The following is a 10,425-nucleotide window of genomic DNA, read 5'->3' as shown; positions in this document are numbered from 1 at the left end:
AGCAGACATCAGGGACAGGCTTGGGAAGGTGTGGTTGCGCTGAAGGCCAGCACAAAGGTGAGGGGTGCTGGATGCAGAAGGGCAAGAGGAAGAGCTCTGCTCCTGCAGGGAGCCTAATGGCCTGCAGGCCAGTGTGGGGGAGGGTATTCTCCCCGGGAGGCCTGGGTGCTGCCTGAGCACTGTCTGAGGAGGTAGATGGTGGTGTGGAAAACTCTGGACTTGCAGCCAGGTTGTGCAGGCTAAAGTGCTTGCTCCAGCAGCCAGTCGTGTGACCTTGAGCAAGTCATTTAACCTCGGGGTTTTCATGAAGGTAAGTGTGCACACCTGTGAAACAGGCTGCCAGGAGATGCATTCTGGGGATACAGAGGAACAGAGCAGTGGCAGGCACGCAGGAACTCACCAGCTCTGAGATAACCCTCTGCAGGAGGAGAAGGCTGGGGAAAAATCCACCATGTGTCATAGCTGGAATAGTCATTAAAGAACATCTACAATGGGGCCTTTCAGGGTCAGGTGCAGTGGCTCACGCCTGTAATCCCAGCCCTTTCAGAGGTGGAGGTAAGAGGTTTGCTTGAGTCTAGTAGTTTGAGACCAGCCTAGGCAACATAGCAATACCCCATCTCTAAGAAAAAATTAATTAATTTAAAAGTAAAAAATAAAGTAAAAAGAAAAAAAGATTGGCCCTGTGCAGTGGCTCACACCTGTAATCCCAGCCCTTTGGAAGGCTGAGGTGGGCAGATCACTTGAGGCAAGGAGTTTGAAATCAGTTTGGCCAACATGGTGAAATGCCATCTCTACTAAAAATATAAAAATTAGGCCGGGCGCGGTGGCTCAAGCCTGTAATCCCAGCACTTTGGGAGGCCGAGACGGGCGGATCACGAGGTCAGGAGATCGAGACCATCCTGGCTAACACAATGAAACCCCGTCTCCACTAAAAATACAAAAAAATTAGCCGGGCGTGGTGGCGGCGCCTGTAGTCCCAGCTACTCGGGAGGCTGAGGCAGGAGAATGGCGGGAACCCGGGAGGCGGAGCTTGCAGTGAGCCGAGATCGCGCCACTGCACTCCAGCCTGGGCGACAGAGCGAGACTCCGCCTCAAAAAAAAAAAAAAAAAAAAAAAAAATTAGCTGGGTGTAGTAGCGCATCTGTAGTTTCATTTATGCAGGAGGCCAAGGCACGAGAATTGCTTGAACCCAGGAAGTGGAGATTGCAGTGAGCCTAGATCATGCCACTGCATTCCATCCTGGGCAACAGAGAGAGACCCTGTGTCAATAAATAAATAAATTAATTAATTAATTAAAAAAGTAAAAATACAATAGGGTGTTTCAGACTGCAGGTATGACCTCTTAGAGTAATAAAATCAATGAGTGAGCTGTGGTCAGCATTAAAACAAACAAAAGAGAATAAAACAGAAAAATTGTACAGTGTATCACATATAGTAAGGATAGGCTTTGTTTTATGGAAAAAATATATTTACATGTGAACCAAGTTTGAAAACCATCAACCTGGTTCGATTTTGGATTTTGGAGCTCAAGGCTTAGAGAGTGTAAAGTGCTGAACCAGGACAAGATTAGGCCTGAAGGAAGGAAATGGTGGCTGGGCCAAGGGCAAGACCTCCCTTGCCGTCTCCAGGGGAGGTGGCCATTTGAGAGCATTGACTCAGGGACTTCCTCACTTAAAGAGAGGAAGGCGAGTTCAAGGAGATTTCTAAATGATGAAATCAGAGATGCTAGGACTGCTTTGATGGGTTTAGAGAGTGTTCCTGTGTCCCAAGCAGCCTGTGTCCCAGGCAGCACGGGGGTTTACCTGAGGCTCCAGAGAATGAGCCCAGCCCCACCCCTGGCCCCAGGGGCCCTTCCAGTCTAACAGCATCCAGGACCAGCCTTCAGGACCAGCCTGGACTTAGAGTCATGCAGACTTGGGGTTTGAATCCTGCCCTGACACTTACAACTGGGTCAGATGTGCCATGTAATTCCTGAGCCTCAGTTTCTCTCTCTGTTAGTGGAAATACCTATCTTATGATTTTTTAAAATAGAATGTAATGAAAGAATCTAAAGGAAAGTGCTTAGCCCTTAAATGTTTTCAATAAATACTTTTTCTGGCCATGTCTCCTGCATCTCCCCCATGCTGTGCTCCCCGATTCTCAAAGGCTTCCATATTCATGATCTCATTGACTGTCTCAGCTAGCAAAGCCAGTTCTTACACAAATGGGTCAGTAAAGCAAATACATTTAGTATTTACATTTATGCAGGCAACAAGGCCAAAGTCCCTCACCGAGACAGCGATGACATATAGTGATCCCAGCAGACTTAGAAGCAGAAGCTTCTTCCAGAAATTTCCAGTACCCCTGAGGCCATGAGCAGTGTATGCCCTTGGGCCATCCTCCAAGAAGCTCTGAGGTTGGGCAGAAATGAAGGCCAAGTTTGGGGGGTGCTGATGTCTTTCCCCCTCCCTCCCTCCCTCCTCAACTTGGCTTGTATTAAAACCACTGACCAGGCAGATCCACTTCCCTCCCTGTCTCATGGACCTAAGATGAATCGGGCTAGGAGACCCATTAATGAGAAACATGATCTAAACCTGGAAAGGCTTTAATACTCTGGGGGAAAATATTGTTTTTTCCACATTTTAAAGAAGTGCTTCTATTATCTCCCTCAAGATAAATTCCAGCTATTTACTCACCGTTTCCTCTATGAAAAAAGCATCTGCATTCACTCGGGGCGTCTTTCTTGCTTGATAACCTCATAACCAGATTGTAGATGCATATATATCAAGATGCTTGTTACAGCACCTTCTCTCTCTCAGGTGTGAAGATAGATGGATGAGGATGAGTTTCATGTATTCAGAACACAGGCAACCTAGGGCCTTGCTTTAACAACAGGCTGATTCCCACATGAGTTTCCTGCCTGCTTGTATGATGCCATTTATTATAAAGTGACTGCACCCCCCACATCCTGGCCTGGGAGCCAAGCTCTTTTAGAACGAGGTCAGCCACAAGACCTAGATTTTCTTCTTTGAACCCTCCGGGAACAGAGTGCAGACAGAGGTTAATATGGCTGTACCCATCTGGCCAGACCTGGTTTCATGTAATTTGTCCCATTGTTCTTCGAATGTATTTGCATGTGCCCTATTTTCTGGTTGGCAATCATGGATACCGTAGCCGTATCCTTTCCTCTTGCCAAGTTCGTTCCTTATTCTCATCTTCTTTTTCTCTCTGGGAAGCTCCGACTTATCTTGCCCAATGTTATAGGCTACTGAAATCAAATCAAATTCTATATTTAATCAGTACAACTAGGAACCCAACTAGGTCTATGCAAATGGGAGTTTTCAATCCCTGGGCTCCTGAGGCTGAAGGTTCACCTCCTGTCTCCAGGAAGGCTTCACTTGAAAGGTTTGATAATTCCACAATGCAGAGTTCTGCTCATTCTTCTCCTCTTCCTTAGCTTTATTGAGGTATAATTTACATACCATAAAGTTCACTCATCTTGAGTGTACAATTCAATGATTTTTAGTATATTTACAGAGTTTTGCCACTATCACCACGATTTAACTTTAGAACATTTTATTGCACCATAAAGAAACTCTGTACTCTTAGCCATCAATCACACCCCAGCACTTCCCCTACTCCAGCGCTAGGAAACCACCAGTCTGCTCTCTGTCTCCATAGACTTTCTGATTCGGGACATTTTGTTTAAATGGAATCATGCAATATGTGGTCCTTATAACTGGCTTCTTTCACTTAGAATAATGTTTTTGAGGTTCATTTGTGTTGTAGCATTATTAGTACTTTGTTTCTTCATATTATTTATATATTTTTATTTAATATTTTGTTTGTCCATTCACCAGTTGATGAACTAATGAGTTATTTCCACTTTTTGGCTATTATGAATAATGATGCTATAAATTTATTATTATTATTATTTTTAGACAGGATCTCTGTCACCCAGGCAGGAGTGCAGTGGTGTGATCAAGGCTTACCGCAGCCTCAACCCCCTGGGTTCAATCGATACCCCCACATTAACCTTCCCAGTGGTTGGGCCTACAGGCATGTGCCACCACACTCGGCTAAATTTTTCTTTCTTTTTTTTTTTTTTCAAGACGGAGTCTTGCTCTGTCACACAGGCTGGAGTGTAGTGACATGATCTTGGCTCACTGCAACCTCCACCTCCTGGGTTCAAGGGATTCTCCTGCCTCAGCATCCCGAGTAGTGGTATTACAGGCACCCACAACCACACCCAACTAATTTTTGTATTCTTAATGGAGATGGGGTTTCACCATGTTGGCCAGGGTAGTCTCAAACTCTTGACCTTGTGATCGGCCTGCCTCGCCCTCCCAAAGTTCTGGGATTACAAGTGTGAGCCACCGTGCCTGGCCCTCAGCTAAATTTTTAAAAAGTTTTTATAGAGATGGGATCTCCCTATGTTGCCCGAGCTGGGTGCCGCTATAAATAGTCCCATACAGGCTGGGCATGGGGCTCATTCCTGTAATCCCAGCACTTTGGGAGGCCAAGGTGGGCAGATCACTTGAGCCCAGGAGTTTGTGACCAGCCTGGGCAACATGATGAGATCCTGTGTCTACAAAAACTCATAAAAAATTAGCTGGGTGTAGTGGCTCACACCTGTGGTCCCCGTTACTTGGGAGGCTGAGGTGGCAGGATCACATGAGCCCAGGAGGTCAAGGCTGCAGTGACCCATGATCACGCCACTGCACTCCAGCCTGGGTGACAGAGCAAGACCCTGTCTCAAAAAAAAAAAAAAAAAAAAAAAAAAAAATTCCCGTTCAGGTCTTCATGTGGACATATGCTTTTGTTTCTTTCAGGCAGATACCTAGGAGTGGAACTGATAGGTCACATGTTTAGATACTCTGTATTCATTATAGTCTCTATATTTAACATTTTAAGAAGGTGCCAAGCTATTTTCCAAAATGGCTGCACTTTTTAAAGTCTCACTAGAAATGCATGAGTTTTTCCAATTTCTTCACATCCTCACCAACACTTGTTACTGTATGTCTTTCTTTTTTGAGACAGGGTGTTGCTCTGTCACCCAGGCTGGAGTACTGTGGTGCCATCATGTCTCACTGCAGCCTCAGCCTCCTGGGCTCAAGTGCTTCACATCTCAGCCTACCAAGTAACTGGGATTACAGGTGTGTATGCCACTACACCCAAGCTTTTTTTTTTTTTTTTCTTTTGTAGAGATAGGGGTCTCTCTTTGTTGCCCAGGCTGACCTGGAACTGCTGGGCTCAAGTGATCCTCCCTCCTTGGTCTCTCAAAGTACTGGGATTACTGGTGTGGGCTACCACACCCAGCCTGTATATCTTTTTGATGACAGTCAAAAAGCTGAAGGAAGAGGCCACAAGCCAAGCAATGCAGATGGCTTCTAGAAACTGGAAAAGGCAAGGAAACAGCTCCTCCCCTAGAGGCTGCCAACACTTTGGTATTAGCTCAGTGAGACCTGTGTGGAACTTGAAATGTTTAGAAATAAACACTTTTCTTCATATGTATAGTAGGTTTTAGGTGTGTCTTTACTAGTGTCTGTATATGTGAAACACTCCACAGTGACAGGCCATGGTGCATTGTTTCTGCTGAGCAAGGTTCCTAAAAGAATGAGACCCTACCGAGAGTTTTGTCCCTGTGGTCTACTGTGAGGTCTCAGAAGTACATCGGACTTCGGGTGTCACAGTCATTTCTTTTCATGTTATTTAGCTTTGATGTCCAGCTCCAGCTCTAGGAAAATGCAGAGAGGGGTCACGGGGCATTGCAAGATGAATGGAGTCAGTAAAAGCCTAATTAAACCCAGGACCATCACGTGGTTTTTCATTCAAATCCTATCCGATAGCAACCTCTCTGAGCTTGGTAGCAGAGGTGAAAGGGGGATCTTTTTCCTTGCTCTATTACCCACTTTTTGTCCTGAACTGGACATCTAATGCCTGGATCTAAAGATCAAAGCGTCTGGCCTGTGAGCAAATGGCTGGCTTACGCCCTGGGGGCTCCTGTTAGATTGCCTGGGTGTACATGCAGGCAAGCCAGGACACGCTTCTCATCTCAAGGTCCTTAACTTTAATCATATCTGCAAAGTTCCTGTTGCCATGTGAGGTAACACAGACACAGGTTCTAGGGATTGGGGCACAGGTATAAAGTGGTATCTCATTGTGGTTTTGATTTGCATTTCCCTAGTGGCCAATGATGTTGAACATCTTTTCCTGGGCTTTTTGGCTATTCATGCGTCTTGTGAAATGGCTATTTAAACCTTTTTCCCACTCTTATATTGGGTTATGTCTTTTTATTAAATAATAACAATTCTTTATTCGGGGTATTAGTTTTTATTGCTGCTGTGACAAATTGCTACACATTTTGTGGTTTAAAACAACATAAATTTATTATCTGACCGTTCTGTAGGTTAGAAGTTTGACACAGGTCTCACTGAGCTAAAAAGTTAAGTGTTGTCAGGCTGTAAGGGAGAATCTGTCTCTTTGCCTGCTCCAGTTTCTAGACATCGTCTGCATTCCTTGGCTTGTGGCCCCTTCCTCTAGCTTCAAAGCTAGCAATGTAGCACCTCCCTGATGCTGCTTGTGGGGTCGTGTCTTTTTCTGGCCATAACCTGGAAAGGTTCTCCAATTGTAAGGACTCAGTTGATTAGAATGAGCCCACCTGGATAAACCAGGATAATCTCTACATCTCAAGGTCCTTTAATCACATCTGCAAAGTTTCTTTTTTCTATTTCTTTTCTTTTTTTTTTTTTTTTTTGTGACGGAGTCTCGCTCTGTCGCCCGGGCTGGAGTGCAATGGCCGGATCTCAGCTCACTGCAAGCTCCGCCTCCCAGGTTTACGCCATTCTCCTGCCTCAGCCTCCCGAGTAGCTGGGACTACAGGCGCCTGCCACCTCACCCGGCTAGTTTTTTGTATTTTTTAGTAGAGACGGGGTTTCACGGTGTTCGCCAGGATGGTCTCGATCTCCTGACCTCGTGATCTGCCCGTCTCGGCCTCCCAAAGTGCTGGGATTACAGGCTTGAGCCACCGCGCCCGGCCTTCTTTTTTCTTTTGTTTTTTTGAGACAGAGTCTCGCTCTGTTGCCCAAGCTGGAATGCAGCTGCTTGTGATCTCAGCTCACTGCAACCTCTGCCTCCTGGGTTCAAGCGATTCTCCTGCCTCAGCCTCCCAAGTAGCTGGGATTACAGGTGCACGCCACCACGCCCTAGCTAATTTTTGTATTTTTAGTAGAGACGGGGTTTCACCATATTGGCCAGGCTGGGCTTGATCTCCTGACCTCAAGTGATCCACGTGCCTCGGCCTCCCAAAGTGCTAGGATTACAGGTGTGAGCCACCGTGCCTGGCCACATCTGCAAAGTTTCTTTTGCCATGTAAGGTAATATTGGCCAGGTTGTAGGACTTACAACATGGGCATCTTTGGGGGCTCATATTTTGTCTACCACATATGGATGTAAGTCCCTTGTCAGACGTATGATTTGTAAATATATTTACGTATTTTCTTCCCATCTGTGGCTTGTCTTTTCATTTCCTTGGTGTCTTTTGAAGAGAGAAAGGTTTCAACTTCGATGAAGTCTAACTTATCAATTTTTTTCTTTTATCATTTGCACTTTTGGTGTTGTAACTAGGAAATCATTGCTTACTTCTAGGTCACAAAGACTTATTTCTATATTTTCTTGTAAGAATTTTGTAGTTTTTATTCTTACATTTAGACCTATGATTGCTTTTGCATTAATTTTTATGTATGGTGTGAGTTAAGGGTAGAGAGCCATCCTTTTAAACGTGAATGTCCAACTGTCCCAGCATTTGCTGAAAAGGCTATTCTCTCCCTCATTAAATTGTCTTGGCACCTTTGCCAAAATCAATTGGCCATAAATGTAGGGTTTGTTTCTGGACTCTCAGTTCTATTCCATAGATGTTTATGTCTGTCTTTATGCCTGTACCATACTAGTTTTGTTTTTTTTTTTCTTTTTTTTTTTTGAGACAGAGTCTCGCTCTGTGGCCCAGGCTGGAGTGCAGTGGCTGGATCTCAGCTCACTGCAAGCTCCGCCTCCCGGGTTTACGCCATTCTCCTGCCTCAGCCTCCCGAGTAGCTGGGACTACAGGTGCCCGCCACCGCGCCCGGCTAGTTTTTTGTATTTTTTAGTAGAGACGGGGTTTCACCATGTTAGCCAGGATGGTCTGGATCTCCTGACCTCGTGATCCGCCTGTCTCGGCCTCCCAAAGTGCCAGGATTACAGGCTTGAGCCACCGCACCCGGCCTGTTTGGTTGTTTTGACACAGGGTCTGGCACTGTCTCCCAGGCTGGAGTGCAAGAGTGCAATCTCTGCTTACCCAACTTCTGCCTTTCTGGCTAAACTCTCCTCCCACCTCAGCCTCCTGAGTAGCTGGGATTATAGGTGCATGCCACCATGCTGGCTAATTTTTGTATTTTTGGTAGGGATGAGGTTTTGCCATGTCTTCCAGGTTGGTCTTGAACTCCTGGGCTCAAGCAATCCTTCTGCCCCCTAAAAGTGCTGGGATTACAGGTGTGAGCCACTGCACCTGGCCCCACACTGTTTCGATTACTGTAGTATACAGTAAGTTCTGAAATTGGTAAGTACAAATCCTCCAACTTTGTTCTTATTTTTCAAGAATGCCATGGCTATTCTGGATTCTTTGCATTTCCAAATGAATTAGATACACTGTGTCCATGGTTCCCTTGTCTATTACATCTTTATCATAGAGAACAATTTTGGATGTATCCATCTTGTCCATTACCCAACACATTAAAGGTTCCCAGGGAATAGTAGTCTAGTAGACTGAAGAGTCTATAAACCTCCAGGGAGGACACTAAGGACCCTCAGTACTATGTTTGCTGCTGGGCAAAGTGGAGATCTATCTAAGATATGAAGAGGCAGCTCAGGTCTAAGCTTAAGGCTCAGATCTCTCACCATAGATCCCTCTTTCCCAGCCCAAACTGAGGAACTGTACTCTCACTGTCTATCCCTTTGCTTTACTTTGAGCTATATAATTGATAATAATTGGGGCTGGCTTCATTCACTCATTTGTCCATCATGTGCCAGACATTTCCTCAATGCCTAAGATACATCTTTTCTTTTGAAGGTGGGAGGAAAAGGAAACACATATTATGGAGACACCACTATACTTAGGCTCCTGTAGAGGCAACCAAATTCAATTCTAACAAGTCCATTAGCCCATGGGTCTAGTTCCTTTAGGCCTTTGGCTATTGGACAAAGCTGCAGAATTCATTTTTAAAGCTAGAACAGGGTCTGGATAATTCTATCTCCAGGCAACTAGTCAGGCCTCAATGTACTACTTTTCCTCTGTCTCTCAATGGACTATACTTTGGGGCAATTAGAAACCTCAGACTTGGTGAGGATGTGTATTAGTCCATTCTCACACTACTAATAAAGATATATCCAAGACTGGGTAATTTATAAAGAAAAAGAGGTTTAATGGACTCACAATCATGGTGGAAGGTGAAGCAGGAGCAAAGTCACGTCTTACAGGGTGGCAGGCAATAGAGCATGTGCAGGGAAACTTCCCTTTATAAAATCATCAGATCTCATGAGACTTACCATCACGAGAACAGTACAGGAAAGACCTGCTCCCGTGATTCAATTACCTCCCACCAGGTCCCTCCCACAACACATGGGAATTAGGGACTACAGTTTAAGATGAGATTTGGGTGGGAACACAGCCAAACCATATCAGGATGCATTTCTAAGTCTTCTTGCTCACAGCTACATTTTTGTCAGAGGATACATCCTTGTCTTGGGCAGATGATAATTAACAGACATACTTGAGAAATACCTGGAGGATTAGACTTTTCCTGGGTCCTGATCTGTTCTCTGTTGAGTTTCTTACTTTTTGCCTCCACTTGCAGAAAATTGAGTTGGAGGTGGAGAATGTGGCTTTTCCAACTCTGCAAGCGTAATTATGTATAGCCAGACCCCTGGCAATTATATTGCAGATAACAAGCTAAAAGGGTCACCTCTTAGCAAATTCTCATTTTCGTCTCCAGCTGTGTTCAGGTGAGCCAGTTTTCAACCTTACTAAAAGCTGCAGAAAGTAGCCTTCACCCTCAAACACCTTGAATTTTTGCTAACAAATTCTGGGATGCTGAAGTCTTGGCAGATACACAATATGACTCTTGAGATTAAAAAAAGTCTATAGGAGGAGCCAGGTGCAGTGGTGTACACCTATAGTCCCAACTACTTAAGAGGCTGAAGTGGGAGGATTGCTTGAACCCAGGAGTTTGAGACCATGGCAAGACCCTGCCACTAACAACAACAATAAAAAAGGCTATATAGTTTAATCAACTGTTTTGCTACCTCAGAACAAGAGTGACCAACCTCCTGGCCCAAGATGCTTGATATGGTTTGGCTCTGTGTCCCCACCCAAATCTCATCTTGAATTGTAATCCCCACATGTTGAGGGAGGAA

Source organism: Macaca mulatta, chromosome 14 (genome assembly GCF_049350105.2).
Source record: "Macaca mulatta isolate MMU2019108-1 chromosome 14, T2T-MMU8v2.0, whole genome shotgun sequence".
NCBI lineage: Eukaryota > Metazoa > Chordata > Mammalia > Primates > Cercopithecidae > Macaca > Macaca mulatta.
Note: the sequence above shows the minus strand (reverse complement) of the source record.